General features: G+C 45.5%; 1 protein-coding gene and 1 long non-coding RNA gene across 3 annotated transcripts in view; both read right to left on the bottom strand.

Moving 5' to 3' along the window:
- Positions 1-13,811, bottom strand: part of LOC147007830 (CCR4-NOT transcription complex subunit 9-like) — a 158,577-nt gene that overhangs the window by 92,994 nt on the left and 51,772 nt on the right. The gene's annotated exons all lie outside the window — the stretch shown is intronic.
- Positions 1,332-13,811, bottom strand: part of LOC147007834 (uncharacterized) — a 43,516-nt gene continuing 31,036 nt past the window's right edge. For both annotated transcript variants that reach the window (XR_015053857.1, XR_015053858.1), the window contains exon 2: positions 1,332-4,978. This is a non-coding gene — a long non-coding RNA (uncharacterized LOC147007834). The remainder of the gene's footprint in view (positions 4,979-13,811) is intronic.

The raw sequence follows: 13,811 nt of genomic DNA on the forward strand, positions 1-13,811 counted from the left end.
AAGAGGCCAAGGAGCTCAGGTCCGAGGCGAGAAGGACGGCGGTCGGCGACGAGGTCTCGGTGTGGGACCGCTCGTCGCGGGACCCAAGCCAGCCAGCCATTCTCCCTCCCCCAGGGCATCAACAATTCCCCCTTTCCCCCGCGCTGAGATAGTGCAACAAGGGGGCCCCGTTCCCTCCGCACTCCAAACGTCATGCCAACGAAACCCGCCAAGGAGCACGGAGTCGGGGCACAGCCACATCTGCGGCTCGTCCGCCAACGCGTCACGAGGACGCGGGTCGGACCCCCCCCTGGTCTCGCGGGCCTGGCCGCTCCTTCAGGTCACGCGTGCATATTGGCCTTCAGGCCCGTCTGCCCCTTGCCTATGAGGGTGGCTTCTTTCCTTTGTTTTTGAGTAAATGTGTGTTGGTGCCATCTGTAAAGTAGAACTGTATAAGTGTTGCCATGTGTGCGCGTAGTCGGAAGCAACTCTGCGTCGACATTGCTTTTTGTTTGGGTTGCTATAGGTGCATTCTGACTGTATGGCTGTATATATGTGCTTTCTGTGTGCCGAGAAATAAATGTGCTTTGTGTGAAATGTTTTCCCGTTTCGCTTCGTCTTTTCTTTATTGACCCTCCATCCTGCTTCACGTAAAGGGTTCGTAGTGTGCTTCATACGCCCGGTAATTAATCGGAACCGTCGAGGCCGACGATAACACCGCTCGGTTATCACTGTAGCACGGAACGGACCGCTTAAGCGGTTCTTGTCCGGAGTCGACCTGCAGCGAGGTACGATCGCCCGGTTTACCATCCGCGTGGGTACTAAGGTAGGTCGAGTTTGGCGAACAACCCCATCCTACGCGGGTGGCCGATTGGCACGATTGTGGTGAGGTCGAAAGGCCCGCCCGTGACTGGCTCCGGGCGATAGTTCCCGGAGGGTCACGACTGAATTGTCCGTCAACGTGTTCTTGTCCCACGACGTGGGCGACGCGGTCGCGATTCGAGTGACGCGGCCGTCCGCACGCCGGCGGGCACGAATTCGCAACAATATATTTTGAAGAAGTTTGAGGTTTGGGGGAAATTACCAATCGAGCTGAATCCACAAAATTCAAACGTTATGAACACCAATGGACAGTTTCTCAACCACCATGTGGAGAAAACCTGAATCTTCAAAGACATTTCACGTGAGGAATTCACCAAACGGCAAGCCCTGCTCCGGCCAGACTTGAGTACCAGTAAACAGCGCCACATTGTGAACGCGTGGGCACATCCGACAAGTTGGCACACCGTCACAGAAAGAAAGTGAAGTTTAGTAACAATGGCAAAACTGTCAACCCACTGCAGTGGGAATCGTTCGGAATTCAGAACATTTATTGTTCGGAAAAGCAAATAAATAATAAAAAAAATATAAATCAAATCCAGAAAGAAGTCTTACAGCTGTAAACTTGAATGATCCTTGTCCCAGGAAAAACTTCAAAAGAACTCCGATATATCCACACATAATCCATATTTATACATTTTGAAGTGATATGTTGTGAACATATTTCATCAGAAATGTTTGTACAAATTTCTTTAAACATCTTTGTCATTACAACTTGTTTTTCTCAAACCTCACGATGATTTTACAAAACGTTCATTGTCATACAGGGATGAAACAAAACATCTCCACAAAGGCTTGCTTGTACAATAAACACTGTAAACCTTTGAAAAAAACTTTTTAAAGCAAATTATTAGAGATTTGTATTAATATTATAAAACATTTATAATTCCACAGATGAATCTCAAATGGTAAGAGAAGGTTGAGACGTGTAGTTTGGGTGATCTCGATGTAATGCACGAAGCTTGGCACGAGATGTCACCCTCACAAGACTCACAATTTCGGAATCATTAATCAATTTACACATTATAATAAAGACCATTATTTTAAGGACACATTGTCCCTTCAATACATTGTCCATTCAAAAATCAAATAATTAAAAGCTTCATGGAGGATTTATGATTGACACATGTGAATGAATCTAAATTCCTGTAATGAATTGTAATCAACTTTAAAGGAGTATACTTCTTATAATTTGTTGTTGTGACTGCAAAGTGTATAATTATTGTTGAATGTAAACTTAAAGTAGATATTTATTTGCCTTTATAAAGCTCGGTTATGTGCTTATTTTATAAAACATCACGCATACACGTTCTGGTGACCCTTGTGAAATACAACCCATGTTTACTTAGCTCAGCTTATCTGATCAGCTGGAAGAGTTTTACAAGGATCTTTTACTGTGGCTCTGAGTGTCAGCAAGTTGTTTTATTTTTTAAAGAAACATTTAGCTTTGAAGTTCAATAAACTCTCAGAACAGAGTATATTTAATGTGCTTCCATGAACAACGATCGAAAAATTGGATTTCACTTTTACAATTTCCTCCTCTTGTCCGATAAAGGACAATATCACATTATAAAATTTGGAAATCTTCAATTCAAATTGATGTTAGGATCAATTTGTCTGTCATCAAGAGCATGCAACATCCTAATGGGGGGAATTGAGACGAGTCAGCCTTTACCAGGTGTTTCCTGGGAGCAGGGTAGTGACATGACTATACCTTATAGGCCGCCTCTCCGTTGAGATCTCGCCCGTCACTGGTAGTTTCGTCAGTCGTAGCGTACCCTTTGATGAAAGATGAAGACAGGCAGTCAGTACTGGACAACCAGTGCGGATAGACCGCTCTTTGCTCTTCGGACTGTAACTATCAATCCTCCCAGGAAGTGTCATGCCCAGATTACAGAAGAGATGTTCAACAACCCCAACTTGGGTTATACAAGATCACAGGCCTCCAATTAATCATAATTATCATCATTATTAAGAACTGTTTGAATGTCGGATTTAAACGACATTAGTTTACAATTTAATTGAAATTTTTACTCAATTTTGAATGTAATTTACATGGAGAATCGAAGCAGTATGAATGTACTCAGAGAGCACATGGCCTATTAATACAAGCACATTAAATGTAGAACATGTCTGAAGTGTAATAACATAAAAGGGAAGGTTGTGACTGAAGTGTAAAAGGGAAAGATATATATATATATATATATATATATATATATATATATATATATATATATATATATATATATATATATATATATATATATATATATACATTTTTTCAGAATTCCATCATTTCAATCACATAATGGTCACGTCATTTTCAGCTTTCTCTTTATCCTCATACAAATTTTCGATCTCAATGTGGTGAAATCCCTCAAAGGTCTCTTCTCTTGTTTCCTGGGTCATTCCAACCCCTTCAGGTTCTGTCACCATGAGCTGGGTCACATCTTTCATTCTGCATTTTGTTAAATAATAGTGACAAGCACTTCACAATCACAATAATAGCAATGATTAACATGAATCCAATGAAAATAAACTGTAGAATCTTTGCTCCTATAGCACCAAATATTCCCTTTTTAAAAATTTTTTTGTATACCTTGTCAAGGCTCATATGAGAGTTAACACACAACGCACAGTGAGGGGGACATGATACAAGAGGTGTGGGAGTGGGAAGGACAAAACAGTGAGGAACAGAGACTTTAGATCTGTGGAAGGGAGAGGGATGGGGTGGGGACATGACAGGGACTTTCAGGAAGGAAAGCAGGGAATTTGAAGGAGGTGGGTTTGGGGTAGATTAACGGGGGTAGAAAAGATCGAGGATTTGGATGGAGGACGATAGGTGGTGGTGAACAGCTGTTTTGAAGGCTTGGAGGGAAGAATGGGATTGAACAGTGAGGGAGTTTATTCCAAAGGTGGAAAAAAGAGGAATGATTTTTTTTTTGAAGCAAGACCCTTCAGCTAAGACCCTTCATTCCCATCCCTTGTTATGGTATTTAGCTGTCTTCATATCCTACATAACAAGACCCTGCCCATCCAAATGGTAACCATGGATATCCCTGTGTCCACATATGAAGTCGGTATTATTTAAGGCTGGCTGGGGTTCGGTGAGGTAATCTACTCCCATATCTATCTTCACCCCGGTGGTCAGTCCTTTAATTGCCACCATTGTTCAGCAACATGTTTACATGTTGAGTAACCTAAGTCACGTCCATCACTTTTCCGACGAAGGAGACAAACCATCCCTATTTCTCTGTTCATAACTTCAAAATGTGGTGGGTGTACCTTCAATTCTTACATATTTGTCAATTGGACTGTATTTCTTTTATACTTAGGAAAGTACCATTCCTTGTAATCAGTACACCTGAATCCCCCTTTTTTTCCATTTCCCTTTTTTTCCTTAATTACACCTGGTGTTTTCTTCACTCAAACTTGGGTTACTCTGTCTATGTTCCAATAATCCACATATGTCTTCCCCTTGCAGTGGGACTGCCAAGAGGGGCAACCCATGCTTGGATGAGTGAGGAAGTTGTGAACAATCCCAACACTTACTCTTGTTCATACTGTTCGCATGGTGTGAAGATATTGCTAAGAAAGTGTTCAGTGGATGTTTCCTCATGTGTTTGTGCAATGGTATACTTCATCTTATCCGCGATTGCAAGTGGTTAACGTGTTGGTGGTGTGTGCTTTGGTTGGTGTTACTCCCATTTTTAGCAAGTATGCAAGCTTCTTTGTTTGGTAAGTTAACATTTATACCACAAGATCGAGTTAAATCAGCTGGTGGCACAGCACTTTTAGCCCCCTTCAAGTTGATTATCACAAAAACAATGAAGGTACATGAGAGGGTTACCATTAGCCATGAAAGAGAGTACGAACAGTTCAAGTCTTTTCGTTTTGGCCATCCACTCCGCTGGCTCTCTTGCAGTGGCTGAAGTGGATCCATGTTGGTCGACCCTGGCATTTCACCGCAGTGTGTGTTATCAGTAGCACCCGGTAGAGTCCATTCCACCTTGGCTGGAATGCGGGGTTTTTTTCGTTTATGGGACTTGATATCGACGAAGTCTCCAGGGACGAAGCTATGGCACTCATTGGCAGCTGGTCCAGGTAATGCTTCTTTTACCTGTGAACGAAATGCTTTCACAACACATGTTAATGCAACACAGAATGCAAGCATCGTATCGTTCATCTGATGAATATCCATTTGCTTCATCGTTAAGGGGGCTGAGGATGGCACTCTCATTGGCCGACCCATCAAGATTTAAGTTGGAGAAAGACCTGTTCTGCTGCTCGGTGTTGATCGCATAGCAATTCGTGCTCATGGTATAGCATTCGGCCATTTAATGTTAGCTTGTTCACAAATCTTGGCAAACTCGTTTTTCAGGATACCATTACATCTTTTTACAGTTCCTGCAAATTGTGGGATATATGGACAAGAGAAATGTTGTTTTATTTGCAACACCTTGCACAACTCTTTTACTCCCTGCCCTGTGAAATGTGTCCCTTGATCACATGAGGTATTGCTAGGTATTCCAAATCTGTATATTACAATGGTCCACGCCAGGAAGGGGCACGATCGAGGCAATTTTTATAGTTAGGCAATTACAGGAATAATATCTGGGGAAGAACAAACAACTGTATTATATATTTGTGGATTTGGAGAAGGCGTTCGATGGGGTGCCTCAGGAAGTGGTGCAATGGTCCATGAGGAAGTTACGTGTGGAGGATTGGTTAGTTAGGATAGTCATGGCAACGTATGATGACCCAACCACCTCTGTGAGGGTAAATGGAGTGCAGAGTGAGGATTTTGAAGTGAAAGTGGGTGTTCATCAGGGGTCAGTCTTGAGCCCAATCCTGTTCATCATGGTTCTTGAGGCTATACCACAGGAATTTAGAGGAGGCTCACCATGGGAACTCCTGCATGCTGATGACCTGGTGCTGACAGCCGACAGTGTGGAAGACTGGTGGAAGCCGGTGGAAGGGAAAACGAAAGTACTGATTCGTGCTGTGTGAGAAGGAAGTGTGGAAAAAAGAGGGAGGTGACCCTGTGCTGTCTATATAAAAGGTGCAGGTAGCAATTCAATATTGTGTAAATCCTGCAACTGCTGGCTGCAGAAGAGGTGAAGTGTATATTAACACTTTGTCATCGATTTATCCATGCCTCTCTCTCCCACTTTCATTCCATGGTCCAGCAACTTCAGACCCCAAGAGTTGCTCTGAACGAACGCATCACCCTTCCCTTTTTAAATATTCACCAAAATACTCTTTAACAAGTCATCTGGGACAGATGTCTCCCTCAAAATTGCATTTACCAATTTTGTGATTAAATTCACTGCAGTATCATCAGATGCCTTCAGCATCTGGGCCGTCTTAAAGCATGGGCACACCGGGCAGTTGCCCAGGGGTCCCACGATTCGAGGGGCCCCATGCTGCCATATTGTTCATGAGAAATCTCTCGGTAGAGTGGATATAATTACTCGACCTCTCGCTGGAAAGGACTGGGATTCAAATCCCTTTTCAAATTATATTTCTAATATAAATAATTTGTGCATAACTATCTGACAAATGTTATTTCTTTTCATTTTGTTAATCTGCAATAATATTGTATTGTTTACGCAATAATATTGCATTGTTACAATGTTGTTCATCTGATTTGCAGCTTTGGATTTTAATTGCCAAATTGGTGCGAGGTTGTGTGTTGGTGTTTTAACGTTTAATGACAACACTTCGAAGGAGAAGACACTTTGAAGAAGAAAGAGTGACTGATGTCTCGTGATTTTCGACTATGAATTGTGTTATTACACGAATCAAGTAGGTCTGACTTCCTACAATGCTGTCAAGACGGCCCTGTAATCAGCATCTCCAGGACAATACCAGTGCTGTTCACCGCTTTACCATCCTTCATTTCATCGATGGCTTTCTTCACCCATTCATTCTGTATCTCACAGGGGTGGTGGGCCCTGCACCGGCTCCACTGCCTCCAGAATATCCCTGTTCCAAGGGAACTCCTCATTTAGCAGGTGCTCATAGTAACTCCTTCAAGCATTTCTAATCTTCCCAGAGTCAACCGGTCAATTTCCCATATCATCCTTCACCCATTGTTCTCCGATGAGATCCTTATTTCGACTGATCATTTGCTTTGTGATCCTAAATGTCTCCCCTCTACTATCTGCATAATTCAACACATCTGAAAGTGAATCCTGTACTCATTTTTTAGCCTTGTAAACTTCCCTTCTTGCCCCACGTTTAGCCACTAAGTATTCCTCCTTTAAGACTATCACTCTTGTATTTACCATCCTCACCTCCAACACCTTCTCCACCAACTTCTCAGCCACCATCATCCCAACACCACCAGTTCCAGAGTCACAACCTACCCTGATGCAAGATGATGTGAAAAGGCGAACAAAGTATTTGTACGAGGAACGGTTCACCAGCTCAAAGCTTCCTCTCATGCAAGTCCCTCGTGGGACAACAGTACATGCAACCCCATTTGAAGTTGCAGCTCAACAAACAGCTGCTGCCAAAATAAGTTGATGCTTCTCCTTCAGTGAAGAGCTTGACTTGCCAGTACGAGTCAAACAGACACGAGCCAATGAGGGATGTTCCCCTCGTTATCCCGGTTGAGATTTGAGTTTTTCATGAAATATTTTTCGATTTAATTTTCCTCTTTGTGCCGTCCACTGGGGGCAGGTGAACCAGAGTAAACGATAAAACACAAAAACCTGTGGAGGGGTACTAGAGGTGTGCTCTGACGTCACAATAACTATTGTGTGCTCAGAGAGGCCACAACCTTGACCCATGACCCTGCCCTTCAACAGAATGTTTCAGGTGTAGAGGAATCCCCAGGTCAGTTTATGAAACTAGACTTCCTGCTGGGAGAGAATGTCCATTGCTGTGAAGGGTGGGTGCATCAAAATTAATTAATAATGTGACGTCCACGGGACTTGAACAGTCCCGCCAACGTAGAATGAGCCGAAACGATGGAGGCGGTTTATTTATTTATAACCCAAAGATGGCGGTTCTAATCGCTCTACCGCAAACGGGACGAGGAAGGTGGCACGAGTCGCTTTTCACTGAGTTGATAACGTTTATTCCTCTAACCAGAAATAACAAGACTCAGCAAGAAGAGGGATCCGGGGCGATTCGACGGGATTGTGTGGGATCGGGCGTGGGGAAAACACAGACAATTCCAATGAATATACAAATCTCAAACCCACTAAGGCGCCAGGTACACACACACACACACACACACACACACACACACACACACACACACACACACACACACACACACACACACACACAACGTAGCTATTCCTGGTGGTCAGGCTGGACCGTGGTGTGGACGCAACAGTCCCTGGATTGGCGTCGGACGAGCTGGCCTTGCTCTCGTCAGGGGGGCAGGAGACACCGTGGTGCTATCGACCTCCTGGTCCTGGCCCAAGTCTGCTCACAGCCACCAGGGAACCAGCTCTGGCGCCAAGTTGCGAGCAGGAGAGGGAGGCAGGTCCGCCCACCGTTCGACCCCGTACCCCCGCCGCCAACCAAGGTGAGGCACGAGGCTCAGTAAGGCCTCGAGACACGGTGAAAACCAGGATCGAAAACAGCCCAACAAAAAGCACGCTCTCAGCACAACAACCTCCACCCAAAAAAACAGTCTTTCTGTCCCGATCTTCTTCCTCTTCACCTTTTCCCCGAACAGAGCCTTTTTATCCTCCCGTCCTCATCACTTCCAATCGAGCCGTTTTATTGGCCCTGCGCCGTCGCCTTCCGCCAATCGTGATCACGGGGCGGAGCCATCCGCAGCACTGTCCTGTGACGTCACGGCAAGCCTCCAGAGAATACTAAAAGGGGTTTACGCAGACACACTTACCCTATCCCGTATCCCTATCTAATTACGTGACAATTATCATTTCCCCCTTGAAGAAATGGACATTTACTAGACAACTTATCACCACTGAATTGCTACTTATTACATCGAGATCCTGGTAAACTCGAACAGCATGGCATACCTAATTAAACATCCTAATTACCCTTTGAAGGCATACCCCCCCCCCCGCTCAAACGTAACAATAATTTCGACTCGCAGGTGGTCGAATCGTGGCGAGACGAATGCAGGTAGTCCCGTGGTCCGAGATACGCTCCACGAACGTTGAACACATCGAAACGCGAGAAAAATTCCCGAGATGTTGAGTTTCAGCAGGAAAATATGAATACCCCGGGGGGCTGACACGATCGGGGTTTAATCCACACGGCAAGAGTGAAGAAAATACCGATACCCCGGGGGCTGATACGCGCACTGCGTTTAAAGCGAATCTTCTACAATGACTGATCCAAAATGGCGGAAGGCAAACTCAGAATGCTGTAACGCCAGTAGCGGAATAAAATGCAGTACACGAGAAGTCCAAAATTTTGTTCGGTCCACGCGAGTATCTCACGGGTAGTGAGGAAGAACTCCGACGATCGTCCCGGGGTCGGGGGAGAGACAAACTGTGAAGAACTGGTGGCTGATTAAAGCCACGGTCCATGTTTTGCGGCTAAAGAACCACCACGAGAGCACGGATTCGCCTTATTCTTCAACAAAATTGCTCGAGGGACGTGAAAAATACTGGGAGTTGATTGGATGTTTCTGGTTTTTAAACCACGCCCAATTATTATCTGAACAGATGTACAAATCATGCACGTAAAAATAGGAGCCACAAGGCCTTCCGTCCTCCCCCAGCCCACGTGATGACGAATTGATCCGCACAGCACGTGATCTCATGTAACGTACCATTAGAGCAATAGGGCGAGACACCACACACCGGAGAGGCGAGTGTGCACACCTCTTAACCATCCTGCAAGCCCATAAACAAAGAAAAGATTTGTTTCCAGCAAAACGCAAGTAAATATTTTTCGCATCTCGTTTATTTTTAATTTTACAACGGAGAAAACGAAATAAATACGATGAAATCAATGATAAGGTAAAGGGCACGTTTCTTTAAAATTTCAAAGTAAATCTCTCATCAATATACTCGGTAAAGAATGATCAAGCCGCAGACACGTGTATTCAGGATCAGTATGTAGTGCCTGGGTAGTGTCGTTAGCATCAGAACCATTTGTCGACGTCGATAATAGTTTTTGGTTGTTTTGTTGCGAGCCGTGTTTTGCAAATTAATTAGTGTACGATTTGGAGTAAAGTGGAACATCAAACAATGGAGTTAAAATCGTGGGAGAGATAAAACAAGAGAACAGTCGGGTGATTGTTACCATGGTGACAATAACATTGTGTCGCGGAGCAGTTATGTTCATTTCGCTTGAAGTGATTGTCAAGGGGCGGTTGTGTGTTGTGGAGCACATTTCTTTGTTCTTTCAACGTCGTCTTCGTGGCTTCGGACTCGTCCTTTGATAAATGGATTCGAATCGTTGATGTAGATCAGAGAATTTGTTCGTGACGTGCGCTTTGCCCACATTTCCCAGTTTGTTATTTTATGTCCCTGTTTTAATTGTGGCACCATTGATTACACAGACGGTAAGTCACCTCGGTCGACGTTCACCTCATCCTTGTTCGGTAATGCATACTTGTTGCGGTTCTGTGAAACCGCATGCCTCGAAAGCAATGGCACACAACATACAGCGAGTCATCCCAAGGCAGTTACTTCATTAGTATTCGTGTAGTTCAGTCCTCGCCTCATGTCGAGTGGGTAAATGGGATGAACAGCGTTGTGGGGTACTCTCATAGCGAGGTCTTTTTCATCCCGTGTGTCATCCCTTAATCTCTGACCTTTTCCTCTCTATCACACGGACAAGCCACGCAAACACGCACTTACAAAGAAATGTTTGGGGTTCGCCGCACGGTTGGTGTGGATTGTGCAAGGAAGGATCTTCAAGACATTGGAAACATTTCTCAACACCACCTGTCTTCAAAAAAAAAACTATCCCGAGGATTGATTAACACCTGACTTGAGCCTTCAGTGATGTTTCTCTAAATCTCACAATCATGTTTAATGGGGTTCTGGTGATGATTTCCAGGTGTAACTCGAAGAGACCAGTCGCAATGGCCAGCACTATTCATGAACCCACGAATGTCCTCATTCTCATACGAAAGCAATCCTGCTGTTTCACTGGGGAAAGAGCTCAAAGGTACTTTAGTCCATATCGAGAACACCAACACACCATGACACTCGCACAATCAGATGTGACTTTTGTTTCCGATCAAAGACCTCATCAAGTACGATTCCAAAAGGTGCTCACTACGTGACCAGGTTTACTCTGAGATGTCTGATACACCTGCTAAGAAGTCGCAAGGAGTCCAAGGACATTCTGATTTGGGCTGAAATGGTGTTTGAACTTTTGACATCTGATGATTTTATTATTTGTCTGCAGAACTTCCAATTTGTGGAAAAGTTCGACCCGCGTCCACACCTGTACCAGCCAGACGGACCGCCCATATTTTACCACCTATATGCTGTCTTTGTTCATGATGGCAAGAGAAGTTGTAAAGGACATGATTACAACTTTGTGAAGGTGAGTGATCCATCCACGTGTGATCACTGTGTGATCTTCTTCAGTGTTATTGGTTAGGCCTCTTTTATATACTTGTTATTTCATATGCCGAATCTTGAAAAAACCCGCGAATAAGGGAAAATCTAAAATCCCATGAAAAACCGTGAATACGCAGATACAGGTCCGCGAATGTAGAAGCAGGTCACAATTTTATGAACGGCGAATATGCGGGGTCCGCGAATAGCAGAACTGCGAATGTCGGGTCCGACAGTACTACATCGTTGCGATTGTGGGGGTAGATGTTGGAATTTAATCGGAAATTTAGTATTGAATAGAGTTGTTTTGTCCGTGGACGTGTAGGAGACATCTCAATGTAATTAAGTGGGGAAACTGTGAGCTGAAGTGTTAAGTGTCACTACTTGGGGGGTGGTGCGGTGTTAATTAGCTCGGAGTACGAATAAATTCCCCCAGTATCTGATGGCCTCGATAACTCCTGTATTGATGCGGTGGTCTCAGCTGGGTGGCGCTGAGCGTAGCCTCTTCAGCCAAGGTTTGGCTGGAGAGTGGGTTAAGAAATTAACCGATGATGGTGACGTTGAGGCCAACCCAGGGCCGGGAGTCATGCGCTCAATGCAGGAGGTGTTGGCCCTGTCAACAACTCAAGGGGAGTTGGGGGAGTGGGACTACGGGGTGGGATCGATGCAAGATTTGTATGCTTTGGGACGAGACAGAATGTATGGTGCCCAAGACACGCGTGGACATATGGGAGGGACGATCGCAGCAAGTGCCAATCCACGAATGAAGATAGAAACCGCTCAAAACACCCGGTACACCGATAACATAGGGTTGCCACAGTTGGAGAGTAGTGTCCACCCACGGACGTACCACGGAGCGGCAGAGTGGACAATGGCCCAGGGATACCCAATAGCTCCAGGGAACGACCCTGAGGAAGTGAACTTTGGGGTGGAGATTAGGTTTTCGGGATTGGCGGTTGGCGTGTTGCGTTCAATAGCTGCTGGCCAGGCAACGCCGGGGGTACCTCCGGACACGTGCTTAGGCTACGCTGAGATTCGAACGGGTGCAGGGTCGAGGTTCGTGAGTTGCGCACTCCTGCTGTGCGGCTTGGACTGGTGGGGCCAGCGGCGCCACTTTGGGGGGCTACACCAGCGGTGGGTGATGAAAGACGACGATACCCGTGTGCACACGCGGTGCAAGACGTGCCAGGGTTGGATGGGATATGGTATCGTCGTGGCCGCGTCATCTGTCCTGGTTCACGTGGTCGGGTAAATGGCATTGCATTACCGGAGGGAGGGGCGACACTGCATTTTACTGTTACTGGACGGTACCGTGTACTTGGTGCAGCGGTTGATTATATGGATTTTCCAGAGAGTCGGAGAGATCATTGAAGAAACCCAGAAAAAGAACAGGGCCCAGAACGCTACCTTGAGGAACTCCAGCCTGGACAGGAAGGGGGGGATGAAAGAACTCCATGTTGGGCCACACGGTGACTGCGACAGGAGAGGAAGTCTGCGAGCCATGAGTGGAGATGGCCTTGGATACCATAGGAAGAGTTTGGTGAGCAGGGCAGGGTGCCAGACTAAGTCAAAAGCACGTGATATGTCCAGGGATACGGTTCGGATTTCCTGTCTGGCATTGATATGAGGGCTTCCATCCATTGTTGGGAGAGCTGAAGCAGCATATCCAGGGCAGAGTGACCTGGTCTGAAACCAAATTGATGATCAGAAATCAAGCCATTGGAGAAGAGGAAGGATTTGATGTCTGAAGCGATGATGGATTCCATAACCTTGCTGATGATTGGGAGAAGGCTGATTGGTCTGTAGTTGCAGGGATCTGTTTTTGCACCTTTTTGTGCAGGGCAGTGATGTTTGCTGATTTCCAAGCAGATGGCAGATGGCCTTGAGCAAATGAGAGGGTGAATAGAACAGAGAGAGGGTGAGCAAGAGCAGAGGAGCAGGTTTTTAGGACATGTGGGCTGATGCCGGATGCACTGGTTACAGAATCTGAGTCGAGGTTTGACAGCAAGCTCTCCACCTTGTCAGGAGAAAAGGACACAGAGTCCAGGGACAGTTTGGTGCGACTGGGTAAGGTGGGTAGAGAAAGTGATGGGTTTTGGACACAACATTTAGCTGCAAACACCGAGTTTAGACATTCAGCTTTATCACGTGTGGAATCAGTAGTGCGGCCATTTGAGGTAAGGGAGGGGTTGGAGGGGGAACATACACCAGAAACAGATTTTATTAAACGCCACCAGGATTTTGAGGAGGGAGAGAGGTTTGAGAGTTCAGACTTGAGATGAGAAAGATGTTGTTTTCTGGCTCTCCTGAGGGTAGATACACACTTGTTCCGAGCTTTATGGAAGGAACTGAGATTGCCCACAGTTGGGTTTGCTTTCCATGAGGCAAAGGCAAGTTGTTTCAGGACAACTGCCTCCCCACAAGCTTCAGTGAACC

Source organism: Eptatretus burgeri, chromosome 24 (genome assembly GCF_056783735.1).
Source record: "Eptatretus burgeri isolate ZD-2024b chromosome 24, Ebu_testis_v1, whole genome shotgun sequence".
NCBI lineage: Eukaryota > Metazoa > Chordata > Myxini > Myxiniformes > Myxinidae > Eptatretus > Eptatretus burgeri.